Source organism: Dermacentor silvarum, chromosome 5, assembly GCF_013339745.2.
Source record: "Dermacentor silvarum isolate Dsil-2018 chromosome 5, BIME_Dsil_1.4, whole genome shotgun sequence".
Classification (NCBI taxonomy): Eukaryota; Metazoa; Arthropoda; class Arachnida; order Ixodida; family Ixodidae; genus Dermacentor; species Dermacentor silvarum.
The window spans coordinates 79,782,999-79,798,440 of NC_051158.1; the positions used below are offsets into that span (position 1 = coordinate 79,782,999).

The 15,442-nt window shown below is 46.1% G+C and overlaps 1 long non-coding RNA gene across 2 annotated transcripts in view; it reads right to left on the reverse strand.

The window, feature by feature from the left end:
• Nucleotides 1–639: 639 nt before the first annotated feature.
• Nucleotides 640–15,442, reverse strand: part of LOC125945865 (uncharacterized) — a 76,444-nt gene continuing 61,641 nt past the window's right edge. Inside the window, exons 3-5 of one of the 2 annotated variants that reach the window (XR_007467171.1) lie at nt 9,673–9,870; nt 5,300–5,408; nt 640–803 (exon numbers count right to left, since the gene is read on the reverse strand). This is a non-coding gene — a long non-coding RNA (uncharacterized LOC125945865). Of the gene's footprint in view, nt 804–1,188; nt 1,404–5,299; nt 5,409–9,672; nt 9,871–15,442 lie in introns of those variants that run through there. The other variant, XR_007467170.1, reaches the window with a different exon arrangement.

Sequence of the window (15,442 nt, forward strand, 5' to 3'; positions counted from 1 at the left end):
TTGTTACGCGAACTGCACGAAGCGTTGTTGCTGCATTCCGATAAAATCCCCATTGAAATTACCAACAACCACAGCAGGTCTGGTATTGTTTAGTGCGACGGGCCTGAGGTGAGTATGCCGAAATCTCTGCACATCCTCAATCGCGGCCCGCAGAGACATTTAGATGGCGTACACAAGAGTGCCATTTTCAGTTAGAACAAAACACACGTCCCCACACGCACCATCGTCTTCATCCAGAGAATCCAATACACACGACTGCACATGCGTACCGTTCCTCGCATGCAACGCATACACCCCCTGCATGGGAGTACCTAAATTGAATTGCATCAAGCGTCTCAAAACGCTGGCTTGCCCGCAAGAAATTCATAAGGGCGTTCTCTGCCGTTTGTCGATGCATGAGTCCATGGAGTAATCATTGCAATGTCGTTCTTTTGTGCTAGAGATCCTGTGTTCGAATCTTGCTGGCGCACGATTTAAATAACGTTTCTTGAATTACTCATTACACAGTACTTTGTTGAAAATGACGAATTTATAAAGTCGAAGAGACGCCTAAAGCCAGAAGGACGAAGTTTAGGCAAGCCCATGTACTTCCAATAATTCTCATGCTGCCTGAACAGCTCCGATTCCAGCTCCTGTGTACACTTGCGCCAGAGTTCTTTCTAGTAATTATTGTATGCAACTCTATGCATTAGGTGGTTCCATTGCTTTCCACTTGCTAAGCCTGGTGCCAACACATGCCCTACAGGATTGGTCTGGCTCCTTATAGTGCGCGCAGCAGTTTTGAGGCATGGACATTGAAAAACCTATGGGAGGGCCAACATATACAGATCCGCTCTTAAATTCATTTGTACACTCTTCAGAACTCATTAAAACGCAAAAGTAATTCCAATGGTAGGGGCTGGTCGATGGGCATAGTTTATGACTGAACTGCGCAGGAAAGTAGTCTTCGTTTCATAGGCTGGCCTCTAGAGAGTGGTGATTGTTGACATTTTTGTCTGCCTTGTGACCGGTATTACACGGAATAGAGACTAAGCATGCCCCCCGTAAGACAGTCAGCATGACCTAAGGTTTTGTGATTCGAGGCCACCAGTTCTTAAAATAGCCTGGAATAAATATTTGCTTTCACAATGGGAGAGCAAATGATGGAATCCTGCAATATTTAAAATGGCACAATATATGACAACCGAGTCTCAGCACATAATGTTTTATTATGTATTTAGCCGCAGCATTTCTGATCTCCCACCTGACGCACCATTTCAGTTGCAAGCAACTCGCGAAAGAATGTATATGGTGCCTTCACATGTCACTAACATACACGCAACCAGTTACAACACGTTGGATATTGACCCTTTGCACGAACATAAACGCAGCTTCCGTATTGTGCCGGCTTTTTATTTTCGCATCTGAAACAAAAATAAACTGAAATTGTTCACTGAAATACTGTAATTGCAGAATTGGCAACGTATGTGTAATATAAAAGGATTGAATATTCGAATTTTATTACCTTGAATATAAACAATTTGTTATTTTTATGCGAATTTGCTGTGTCTGATAACTCCAGAAACCTAGAAACCAATTTGCTCTTTAAAAAGTACCGCTACAAACATGGTGTCTGGAAGCAAATAGGTATTGGGCTTGGGTTGCAACTTTCACCTTCTCAGAAAACTAGTCCTGCAATGCTTAGAGGCAAGCGTATGAAATGTGTTGCTTACAAATGGGCTCAGCCACTTTCTTGTTATATTTCTTTACAGTATTTTTTTCTTTACTTTCCAAGGCGAAGCAGACAAAGGAAATTTATTTCTTAATGATTCGAACTTCATGTCGTGGTTGTCAGAGCCCATTTGAGCCTTGATGATAACGGGAGCAGTGTCCTGGCTCAATATTTTGGCCTTGGCATGGCGTTAGAAGCCCCGCCCGAGGCTCAAAGCTCAGGCCCGACCCCGGCTACACATGACTGGCCCCGGCCAGTGACTGTATGACTAGGCCCAACCTTGGCCCGTGACTCTATTAACGGGTCCGGCCCATTAAATTGCTTGCACTGAAAACAGCATGGCTAATACCATTGCAAACAAAATTGCTTGGGGGATGTATCCAAAGACGGTACAAAAAACTGTAGGACATAAAACGTTGCAAAAAGCTATTTTCGAGAAAACAAGTGTATGGCTAACATCTTAAGGCTAAGAGGAGGGAAGTCCTCTTAACCGAAAAATAGTGCGAAAAAGACTTGGACGAGCAAAGAAACGACTAACATGGGTGCTGACTCGCAACTAGCAGTTTATTTCCAACAAAACGGAGTAAGTAGTAAACACAAAGAAAGGAAAACCCAAACCCTGTAAAGTTAGCAAATAGTGTTTGCTAACTTCGTTTCCCTGCACACGTGAGGTGTCTGTGAGAGAATTGCCAAAAACGACGGAGAACCGACAAAAATCTCGGCGTTTGCCAGTGCTATATTGAGATCGGCGCTTGTTGTGCTTTTGGCTAAGACCACTTCCTGCTTATACTGTGTGGTAAGTACACATCTGCTCATCAGGAACACTATATTATTTGCGCAGAAAGCTCATGTCACAAGTGCAAGCCAGAGCGTTGCCCTAGCTTCGTCACAGCGCATTGAGCGGAACTTCAGCGTGCGATTTCAATTTCTTCAAGGCGCGGAACCAGATCGAACAACAGCTAGCTCATAACCTATATGAAGGTAACTCAAAGAAGTTTGGCTTCGAGGATTTTGTAGCCAAAAGGACTTCGCACCTACATTACACTGTACCTTTTTTAATCCCCCACAAGTCGGCAACGCTGGCGCGTCTATACCGCGATAGTACGAGGGTTGCTGCGCGAATGCACTTGTAGTGTTTATGGAATATTTAAAATGCAATACGCCATCTACCAACTTGCAGCAACGCGCCATTCTCCGTCCTGTCTAGGGCACGCAAAGCGAGACTACGTGCTCGACTGCAGAGCCAAGCGCTGTTACGTCTCAAAGCGAGAAATGACACTACTTAGGTGCTTCCCACGAGGCGCCCGCCCAGACGACGACGCATTCCCGGCACCGACTGTTGTCAGGTCAACAAAGAAGGTCCCCACAAGGTGACAACCACCACCGGGTTCTGTAGAGGCGGTAACAACCATGAAGGCCATGCTCCCGGGGTCACTGCAACCTGACCGTCACGGAGATGCCACTTATGGATGCAAGGGGTCAACATAAAGAGCTTCCATGGGAACTGCGTCAACTTCAGTTTTCCACGTGGCCACATGGTTGCCTCGTATATGGGCGCGGACGCGCAATATTGGTGGCGGACTTCGGTAGAACGATGCGATGGCTGGGCGGGATCTAGCGCACCGTTCGACAATTAGGAAAGGCCGAGACACAATCGCCAGGTTCCCTGGTCTAGTCACCTTGGGTAGATGACCGTTTTAAAAGCGACACAATTGGAACAGTGAGTGCGTATTCACGTATCTTGGCGTGCGCTCACATGTGTGTGCTCAGATGTATAGTGAGCTCAGACGTTTCAAGCGCTCCTTCACCGAGTGGACTCCTATACTTGGAGCCAGTGTGCATATGTAAAATATACGTTTATTTCACTCCTACTCCAGGATGTGCTCATCGCTAGGCCTGCAGGATTCCTAGCCTAAACGCTACCCCGAGCCGTAATGCTGCTTTGTATGTTGCATGAGTGATTTCAAAGAATGTATGCAACTGTCGCTTCGCATAGTTGAGTGATTAAAGCCTGCTTCACCTGTGCTGTGGGGGGGGGGGGGCGGTATTGCACGACCTGCATGATTGGTCCACATTTTTGCTAACGGATGCGGTCAGGAAAAATGCCGACCACCAAAAGGCTAACAGCTTCGCTGTAAAATCACGCGAGTGCTGCATCAGGCAGCCTGCGGCACACCTGACTCCAGAAGTCAAGCATTCGTTCCTACTAGCTCAGTGCTCAAGAACGTCACCTCAAACGCACATGAATTGCAGTGAGAGAGCACTGCCGCGTAATGAGAATTCAATATCTGCCTGTCACAACAACTCATGCACGCAGTGGCAAAGGGGCAATTTGTGTTTAAGAACCTGTTTTAGAGCGAATGCTGTACTACGCCATGTCTCGCAAGGTCATACATCACGTCGCAATGAGCCGCCGCAGCGCAAGTGTGGCATGTGTAACGTCACGTCACTGTTTCGCTGCGGACAAGGCGTCGCATCCGCTACGGTACCATGTGACTAGGCGAAGGTTTAACGGCTGCTTCGCCAGCGCTTGGTCACCGAGTCTCTTCGTCTATGCGTGCGCTTCAGCGCAAGTGACAGGCTGAATCCAATCATCGAGTAAATATAGCTAAACGGCATGCTACGAAATCTCAAGCAAAGACAATGTTGGCGGCTGAAACACCGCAATAAAGGGAGGGCAGATTGTCACGTTATAGAGAAGCTTACCAAGCGCGGAAGCATCCATTGATGAAACACTGTGTGCATAGTCTTAGCAAAACCAACCGAAACAGCCTTTCGCTCGTGATAACCACGTTTACAAGAGTTCAACCTCAGCCAATTTTCGTCCTGCCAATGCCATCCTGTCTTGGAGCCTATCGACGCGTCTTGACGATATTGACGATTTCCATGATAAGGCACATGCACACAGCAGAAACTGAATCCTGGTTGACGCATACGTCCCGCATTCTCTTACTATAGAACCTTCGATTAATATGTTAATAATAAAAATAGGTAAGTATTATACTTCCGTCTTAGATTGTGTTCCATGTGCACGAACGCAATATCACAGCTGCGTACGTCTACCGTCCTTGCCGCATAGGCGGGACAATCGCGAGCCTTCTCCCGTCCACAATACGGAAATGCACCACTAGATGGCCTTCAGTGGCGCATAGGTAGCGGTAACCATCGATGAAGCTTAACACCCCACTTTTTGTCTGAGAGATTGACACACAGAAGTGTTATTACTGTCATCGGTATTAAAGCCAAACTCTTCAATATTTAAATACTTGAGAGTTTGTCTGCATATTTCAGCTGTGGGGCAAAATACTACTTTGAGTATTCTTGAATTTCATTAGCCAGGCTGCATAAATGAAACGCTCTGGTCTCCGCAACTGCTACTCAGACAGCAATATCATTTTCATTTCAGTTGAAGCTTCCTCAATGTGATGTTAACGAGCAGGTAAGAATGAACATGGCTAACATATATTTATGCAATACGTAGTATATCCCGCAGCATTTATGAAGCATAAAGATCATGCAATTTCCAACAAACAATGTAAACTATGCTCTATAGTAGTACCCCGACATATCGTCACTCTCGCAACTTACCCTTCAACGACGCGTCTATTGGAGTTGCACCGTGCTTTTTCACAGGTATCATTAAAATATCTTGCAGCGCCATTCCTCGGAAGCTCCACTTTCTTATATATACAAGTGTCTGGAAACCACAATCATATTATTTTTCCGTTTATATTGTATCGTTAGGTTTAGCCCTTCTTTAAAAATGGACCGTGAAATTATTTTTCCTTTCCCCTGAAGCTCCGATCAGTTCTGTGGCCTAAACGAAACCTTAAATCAAAAGAGTGCGCGCTTCACCTACAGAACAGTCCTTTAAGAATGCTCCCAGGCCAGTGTGCGCGTGAATCCGTTGACATTCACGTGGCTGGCAAAGCTCATGAAAAAATTTTGCCAATTGGAAGCTACGATTTATTCAAAACCATGACTCTTCAAAATCTTGCAGTTCCAAGAAGTAATTACAAAACTATGCTGCAGTGGGCGATATTCACATGTTTGTGTAAGCTGTGCCCATAGAAATCTCTGACCAATACTGCACAAAATTTACTACAGAAAAGAAAACTTCCGTACTCAGCAAAAGTATACCTGAACAGCAATGTCGCCACATTCTACATCTCATAAATTATAAATAGCCACCAAAGCTGCTGATTGCTGCTGCCTTAGTTGTAAAGTTCCTGACTCTTGAAAAGCTGCGTGCCTATGATTTGCTCCCAACTTCTAGCTATTATAACAACATAAAGAACCAACTTGCTCATTCCGCGCGAGGGCAGGCGGCTGTGACTGGGACCGAGATTCTGCATATGCAATCTTACATCGTACTTAAACTGCCACTACTGCATCCAACATTGGCACGACGAGTCAAGTAGCTACAATTTTATGTTCATTTGGGGAACATAATATTCTTCTAGTAATACTTTGCGACCTAAAGCAAGAAGAAGATCAGGCAGGTAAAAAGTCAACATCGCACAATGCAACTACATTACACTTGTATTACTTTGCTCTGTGATACTGTGTTCAAGGATACATGCAACCATTCATAATAATATGCAATGGCTTCCAAAGAACAAAGGACTTAGGAGACCAATATAATATTTTTTTTAATAAAAACCTAACATCTTTATCAATGTACAGAGTCTATTGCTTAGGGTAGCAAATCTTTTCGCTGAAAAAGAAATGTATTCTCAAATGTAAACATTGAAATAAACGGTATTCAAAATTAAATCCCACCGCTTTCATCAAAGTAATTATTTCGAAGTGTGCTAAATATAATGAACCACTACATATTCATTGAAAAATGTTTGTCACATTGGCTTTGACTTGTCTAGAAGTGGTACATGCAATGTTCATAATTACGGAACTTACTGCAAATATTTGACATGCACATTTATTATGGTTCTTAAGGATAACCTGCCAGACAACAAACAATAGTGATTGCTTGTCAGTTGCTTCCAGTTGCGCGTGAGCCCATTGTTCTAGGCCGGGCGTTCTCTGGTATTCCAAATCCTTGGAGGAAATTTGCAGCCGTGTTAATTGGGTTACAGTGATCAAGGCAGGCATTCGCAAATAGGCGGCAGCCTCTCATTCTGCTTGAAGAGAAAAGTGTGCACTTATTGAGCTGTCTCATTCGAAAAAATCTAGAATATGCCAAAGAATTTGTGTGGGATAGTCTAGCCTCTTATTGTGGCCCTCCACCGCCTCCACGAGGTTGCGCCCTTTAGAGGAGTCCTTCGAATACCCCCACTCTGTGTGGCGAGTTTAAGTAACCAAAAAATAATACTTTATCCTGATTTCGCGCTAGGGATTTTCCCTGCCGAAAGAGATGTTTAAAATTAGCGGTCCGTTCCCTTGTGGGGCTATAGATGTTGATTATGATGGCTTTGAATTTGCGGCGTTTACAGGGGCCAGAATGTTAGAATTTGGTGCTGAATATTTGTTTGGGACATGTACCTTGGACTGGCTGCGATGTCTTTTCGAACTAGCGTTGTTGACTTTTGGGTGGCTGGGGTGAGTGTGGTAAACATAGCCCAGTAAGGTGTGTATTTCGTTGCCAAGTTCCTGAATACATATAACACCTGGCTGGATTATCGCCATTTGCATGAAGTGGAATAATCCAGAGTGGATAAGGAGAGAGTGGATAATGGAGATAATATAAAATAATTTTGGACGCTGCGACAATTCCATTGCCAAATTTCTAGGGGTCCTTTTGAATTTGAATACCGATTAGCCATGATTAGTACCTTCACTGTCCGTCGTCCCTATTGCCTTCAGATGCCGAGTTGGTGCTCCCGGGCTAACATTTACTCGCTTGCGCGTGGTGCCACGTACGCAATTGATGGATTCATCTACTATAGCTTTTCAAGTTTTGTAGCTGGGTGCACATTTGTTCTTCGAAATTCTTAATTTACTGCTTTAAAATGGCGATCTGATTGGAACGTTTGTCCGGATTGACGAGTTCTGGCTTCGCAGATTCCTTAGACAACCCCGGTTCCGTGTTTTCGGGTTTTGGCTGAGTTTGGGTGGAGCAGAGTGTGGCCAGTTCTGGTTTGATTTCTGCTAAGCTAGCTTTATTAAGTTTCTTTTCGGCAAGAATGCGTTGGTCTGAGACTTTCAGTTATGGCTTTGGCAGGGGAAGACGCAACCTGCCGGCTGACCCGGTTTGTTGCTAGCCTTTCTGTTGGGTTGCTCGGGCATTGCAGAAGGTGTTTGGGATAGGTATGAAGTTTTTGAAGAAAGGAAAGGGGGTTCGTACCGGCTCGTGCTGCGAGGTCTGAATCCCGATCGAGATCTGGTGCTGGATCTTGATTGGTGTGTCGGTTGTAGAGTGAGGCTGCTGGATCCGTGTCTAAGTCTCGGGAATTCTCGCTCACTGTAGGCTGCTTCTTCCTCTTCCAAGCTGAACCATCGAGCTCAATGTTTATGTTGCAGCTTGCTATTGGTACGTGGTGGAGTTTTCTACAGCGGCTTGTTATGCTCAGATGTGTTGGTGTGCTGCAGCCGACGCTTTGACTTCAGTCTTTTTTGCAGCTGCGATGTCCTGTGAGGTGTGGCTCCCCGCACATGGGACAGCGCAGGGCGCATTTGTGCCCGTCAGTGCAGTCCAATATGCCGCACGTACGGCATACTTAACCTGATACAGTTATGGGCACACGTATGTGCGGTGTCCCATTTGTTGGCATAGCTTGTATAGTTGCACCGTATTTTTGTCAGGGTAGCACGCTAGCTCTCCCACTTGCTAGTAGACGTAGCGGGGCACAAAAGCACCGTAACAAAATAATACTGTAGTCTTTGAATCTCCGAGCATGCGCGATTGAATGATTTCCACGCCTTGAGAGCGGATACGTAAGCTTCAATGCATGCTTCAATGCATAAAACAGCGTTTTCCTCAAAAAGTTAGCTCAAACGCCCATGTATTTTGTCGGACAGTTTGAAAATTAATATCTCGAAACAGGTTCAGTCTTTTAGAATTCGTTTCAAGTGGACACGCCTTGCGATCTCAGCGGCTGTAATTCGTAGATTGAAAGATGTGCCTTAAAATAATTAAATAGAAAAGTTAATTAGCGTAATTATGTTAATCATTCAATTAGGCATTTTGGTTTCTCGCGGAGGTAATGGCCGCCTTTTGGAGTATTTTAGATCAAGGATTGTAATTGTGCTATCTGCCACAGGCAATTAAAAAAAAACTTGTGCAGCTAAAATGAAACACCCTGTATGTAACAGCAACGTCGAAATAGTCTTTTTTGGCATCTTCAATTGTATACCATCTTGTTTTAACTGACACACAAAACTGTCTCAATTAAACAATGAAATAAACGTCACGTGCATACTCTGTGATGCAAACGAAAAGTACTTCCAAGATATTGGCGACAGTAATACATAGAAAATAATACAATTTGAAACTCGGAAATACCAGAAGCGGCACTTTACCCGTGATCCTAGAATAAATAAAAGCAACCATTTAATAGGAGAGGTGCATTCTCTAATTTATGTTTGCAACAATGATGCATTTCACTTCCATTTTATTTCATAGCTAGCATGTACAATGTTTTTTTCCGTAATTATCGGCAGCTGCCCTCAATTTGCGAAAAAAGAAGAGGCAAATAAATGGTCAGCCACAAATATGACTGTACCTAGCCGAAGGCAGCAATAAAATATATGTCAATTTGGTCATTCCTTTAGGGCAAAGCACGAATGAGAACATGACAGACAGTTTTCTGCAGCATTACCTCAATGTAGTACATTATAGGCTCAGTACGACGAAAACACTTAGCATGTAAAAGGGACACCCCTCTCTGAACTGAATACCACGACAAAGATACAGCTCAACACGCCTGATGCCACAACTCGCTCCTATGCATTTTCGCAACAAGATCACTCAGCATCCAATCATGGGCACGCGTGATACTCACCGCAGTCTTTGCACAGCACGCAAGTCCCGTTCCTATTCCTGCAATATCCACTAAAGCAGGCGCAGGGACGTGTCCTTACTTTATTTCTAAAGGCGCGATAATTGCACCACTGAGATGGAGCTTCAGGGCATAGGTCTTCAACTGTAATACTATCCCAGCGGCACCGGCCATAATATTCATTCGGTTTCGGGCAACGATCTGTGCAGAAAAGAGGCACTTGATAAAAAATCGAATTCCATGAAATGGCATGTGGCACCATAATTGCAAGATAGAATGATGTGCAAGCTTCGTTTCTTCTATGCTTACAACCATGGTGAAAGTATAGAAAAATATAGAAAGGAAAGCTACGGAACAATTATGCAATACTTGCGGCTTCGAAGTATAAACAAGCTAGGTAGGTAGTACATGGTGTTTATGGAGGGAAACTTGATATCGGATAGCAACAAAAACCATTCATGAATAAGGCAAAAATTGAGCTTTACTAAGCCAGAGCTGTTGTCCGATATACAGGGTGTTTCAGCGAACTTTCAAAAATTCTTAAAGGTTGCCTGTGGCAGATAGCCCAATTCTTGTTAATGAGCTGGTCTACTTGAAAAGGCGGACATTACTTGCACAAGAAATTGAAATGCATAATCGAATGATTAACAATAATTCACTAATTAATTTTTTAACTAATTACCTGATGGCCCATATTGCAATTTAAAAATTGTAGCCGTGGAGTTCGCAAGGCGGATCCACTTGGAACGAATTCTCGGGATGACACCAGTTTCGAGATATTAATTATCGAACTTTTCGGAGAAATGCATTGGCGTTCCATTTAGTATCTTAACAAAACGTCGTTTTATGCATTCAAGCAAAAAATTAACTGGAACGCCAATGCATTTCTCCGCAAAGTTCGGGAATTAATATCTCGAAACTGGTGTCATCCTAAAAATTAATTCCAAGTGTATTCGCCTTGCGAACTCTCCGGCTACAATTTGTAAATTGCAATATGGGCCATCATGTATTTAGTTAAAAACTTAATTAGTGAATTATTGTTAATAATTCGATTATGCATTTCAATTTCTTGTGCAAGTACTGTCCGCCTCTTCGAGTAGACCAGCTCATTAACTAGAAATGGGCTATCTGCCACAGGCAACCTTAAATAAATTTTCAAATTGTTCGCTGAACCACCCTGTATAGTCCATATCACGGTGATAGAATAGGAGAGGTGGCCAAACGAGTCTCCAGGTTTCCAGGAAGCATTGGGTTCAAGTGCCAGAACCAGTAGCGTCAGATGGCGAGGGCAAACGCGCATGTGCCTACGAAATGCTGGAGACTGCAAACGGTGATACTTCATAAATGCCGTTCTGTCTATACAGAGCAGCACCGCCCCGCCTGTGTGTTCGCGGCTGGCCTTGGCAGGCCACTTTGAGCAATAGCGAACAGAAACGGTGTAAAACACGCAGTAAGTGAAACCGCGGTGAGCGTTGTAGACGGCGCAGTGAACTTCGCATGCACACGGCAGACAGATCGTGCACGCTGAAATTGGTACAAGGAATACCACGGTGTTGTAGAAAGCATCAATGAACTTCGCTTTTTAAATTAGCCTGTCCTCCAAGCTCCCACTGACGTAAACTTTGACTAACGTGCTTGAAAATTTACGATTTCTCGACCCAATCTTATTCAATTATATATAATATTCTAATATACAGGGTGTCCAAGCTATCACGCAGCACGATTTAAAAAAAGGAGAAAAGGCGTTACGCGAAGCAAACCTAGTGCGTATTGCTTCAAGTACATGCTCTGGGAGTGCCCCTCTTTAGAGCACCACATGGACCACGTATGGATGGCGGAAGCATTTTGTTCATTGGTCAAGAGCCACGAATGGATTGATCAACACCGGGCTGTCCAGAAGGCCCACGATACGGCGGTGAGGCTTGGCCTTCCCGTCCTAACATGGGAGCGGCCCGCAGTCTTGCCCCTATAAAAACGGGGTGAAGATTCTTCGAAACCTAAATAAATTTTACTACCTACCTACCCACTGTGGAGTAGCCGCCAGTAATTTTTTCGTTACTGAGATTGAATTAGTTAATGTAGGTAAATAATTATCTAACTCGAGAAGTACTGTCCAAATTGCCAAAATGTCAGTGATGATATTGTGGAGCAACATTAAACACTCCCGATACAGCTTTCTGTTGCTCAATACGTGCTACATAAATCTGTTTTTCCGAGTGCGAAAGGAGCCCGCGAATTCACGCAGAATGGCCGCGCGACTGGTGCCTCGAGGCACCTTGCGTGTATTTGTGGGCTTCTTTCACGCTCGGAAAAACACTTTTATGTAGCACGTACTAAGCAACAGAAACCTGTATCGGGAGCTTTTCATGCTTCTCTGCAACTTTCTCATTGACACGTTGACAATTAGGACAGTACTTTTCGAGTGAGATAATTAATTACAATTAGCGAAATAAATCTCTGTAACAAAAAAAAAATGCTAGCGGCTACTCCACTGCACTGGAAACAATAGGCACTAGGTTTGGTTCGCGTAACGCCGTTCCTCTTTTTTTAACTCGTGCTGCGTGATAGCTGGGACACCCTGTATAGATAGACATATGTATTGTACCAGAGCACATCGGCATCAGCTCTGTGCCAGCCAGTGTGGAAGAAGACGTTGAAGATCGTGTGGTTCGCGCTAGGTCGGTTTTCAACGAGCCAGCTTGTTTTAACCGTCAAGCTTCGTCAAGTCTACCTGCAGAATACTCTTTTTACATTTGGTGGAGGAGCTGGGTCGTCCCTTTCAGCGTCCTGGAACTCCGTAGCCATACGCTATCATCTGCATTCGCTATGACCGAGCACGTCACCCCTCGCGAGCTGCCCTCGCTCCCACACCTGTCGTGTGCTCTGGGGTGCTTCGCCTGCCTGATCCTTCAGTCTTCAGTGGGACTGATGGTCACGACGTGGAAGACTGGCTGGCCGAGTATGAACGTGTTAGCGCACACAACAAGTGGGATGACCCCGAAAAGCTGACTTACGCCACCTTTTACTTTGCCAACGTGGCCAACCTGTGGTTCAAGAACCACGAAGCTGATTTTACCACCTCGTCACCGTTCACAGAGACCCTCGTTCTATTTTTCGAATGGCCAGCGGTGCGCAAGCTTCGCGCTGAACACAGCCTCCGCGGACGATCTCAACAAATTGGTGAGACCTTCACAAGCTATAATAAGGATATCATTGGCCTCTGTAGGCGGGTGCATGCCTCCGTGTCGGAACCTGACAGAATCAAACACATAATCAAAAGCATACATGATGACGCCTTTCATATGCTCGTGGCCAAAAACCTACAGAGCGTTACTCAGGTTATTGAACTTTGTTAAAGTTTTGATGAGCTGCGTAAACAGCGCATCTCCACACGTCACCCTGGAATGCAACCGGCTGGCCTTTCAGCTATGGCTCCCAGCAGCACTTGTATTGACTACAGCTCGTTGCTGCCTCAAAATCAGCAATACGTACGCCAGGAAGTTGCGCGTCAGCTCTCTCTGGTTGCATCGGTCACCGAGCCTCTCCCCACACGGGGCCAGTCGCTTCGTCGAGTTATCCAGACGCAAGTTGCTGAGGCCCTCCCGTTAACCGCTTCGCCGCCGGAAGTTACGGCACCGCTACAAGTTACGGCTACGGCGCCGCTAGAAGTTACGGCGCCACTCACTTATGCTGAGGCACTTACACGATCTCATGCCCAACCGACGCCAGTCCCATCCAGCAGAGCCACCAACTTCTACCCGCCGCCAAATCCTGTTTACGTACCGCTCTCGCATCCGAGACCACCTATCAACCCCTGGTGCAGTCCGGACAGCCTGCCAGTGTGCTACGCTTGCGGTTTTCCGCGGCATGTTGCGCGCCTCTGTCGTCGCCGCGGACTCTATTTTCGTGATGCTGCTTCCAACCTTGGCCATGTCCCTCAATGAGCTACACACCGTCTTACATATCCCGCAACGAACTCGTATTCCAGTCGCCCCGCCTTCAGTTCACGCCGACATCCTTCTCCCCGGCGCCGCTCCCTTTCCCCCATGATTCGCCGTTCCAACCATGCCCAGGAGGAAAACTCACAGCCGCAGTTCCTGATGCAAGAATGAGCCGTCGTCGAAATTTGCAAGGCCTCTTCTTTTGCCGCCTAACGAGATTGTAGGGTTTATAGACGGTGTTGCGACGAACGCTCTTGTCGACACAGGAGCAGCTGTTTGTGTGATTAGTGAGTTTCTATGCCGCAAACTGAACAAAGTGACGACTCCGTTTTTTGATATTTCGCTTCGCACAGCGAGCTTCCAGCACGTCAAGCCTTTGGCCATCTGCACCGCTCGTGTTTGCGCTCTACGTTGTTGAATTTGTCGTCCTTTCTCATGCGTCGCATGACGTAATCCTGGGCTGGGACTTCCTTTCCGTGCATCATGCAGTTGTCGACTGCGCTCGTGCACAACTCACCTTGTCTCCGTACTGTACCACAACCGTCGATGACCCCGCCCGTCTGCTAAAGTGGTTGTCGCTGCTGACGTCGTCACCCCTGCTTTCTTTGTCGCCTTAGTGCCCGTCACCTGTGCCGCTGTCCCCAATTCCACTGCACTTCTTGCACCATCAGAGGAACGTGCGCGTCACCGGAACCGTGTCCTACCGTTTGCCGTCGTCACACTTGATGATGATTCCGGTGCCGTTTACGCCAGCAATCCGTTTCCCTGCCCTTCAAGTCCATTACATGGCGAATGTGTTGGGCGTCTCGACACTTTTGATGCCATATTTCCGCTTGATGCTCCTTGCGATACGACCCCACTACCTATCAATGCCGTCATCTGCCGCGGCTCCCGCCTCCCCCGCCTCACCCGACCACGACGTCTTGTTGTGCCACGTCGATAACGCGCTCCCGTGAACTCAGCGCAGTCAGCTCGTTCAACTGCTTGGCCGTTTTCGGGCGTCTTTCGACCTCGGCCAACCTTGTTTGGGGCACACGTGAGCGGTTGTTCACCGTATTGACACCGGTCGCCATGCTTCACTGCGTCAGCATCCCTACCGAGTGTCACAAGCCGAACGCCGCGTCATTAGTGAACAAGTCGATGACATGCTGCAAGGTGGCGTGTTCCAGCAATCACACAGTCCTTGGGCTTCTCCGGTCGTACTGGTGCGGAAAAGGATGGCTCAATAAGATTTTATGTGGATGACCGCCGACTAAACAAGATCACACGTAAGGATGTTTATCCTCTACCACGAATAGACGATGCCCTCGATTGTCTACAAGGTGCCGAATTTTTCTCTTCCATGGATCTTCGATCTTGATACTGGCAAGTGCCGATGGCTGAAGCGGACCGTCCGAAAATGGCTTTTGTGACCCCTGCCGGGTTATACAAATTTATAGTGATGCCTTTCGGCCTGTGCAACGCGCCTGCGACTTTTGAGAGGATGATGGACACTATCCTCCAGAAACTTAAGTGGCGTACCTCGCTGTGCTACTTAGACGACATAGTTGTCTGGACTGGACTGGACAAACTATTTGGGTCCTGCAGGACGCGCTTAGGGCATAGTTGTCTTTTCTCCCAATTTTGAATCTCATCTCGATCGCCTCGAGCAAGTTCTTGAGTGTCTCACGGCCGCTGGTTTGCAATTAAACTTGAAAAAAATGCCATTTTGGTGCCAGACAGCTTACGATTCTAGGCCACGTCGTTTCACAAGAGGGAATCCTACCAGACCCTGACACACTGCGAGCCGTTGTCGAGTTTCCCAAGTCAACCACTCCTTAAGAGCTCCGTAG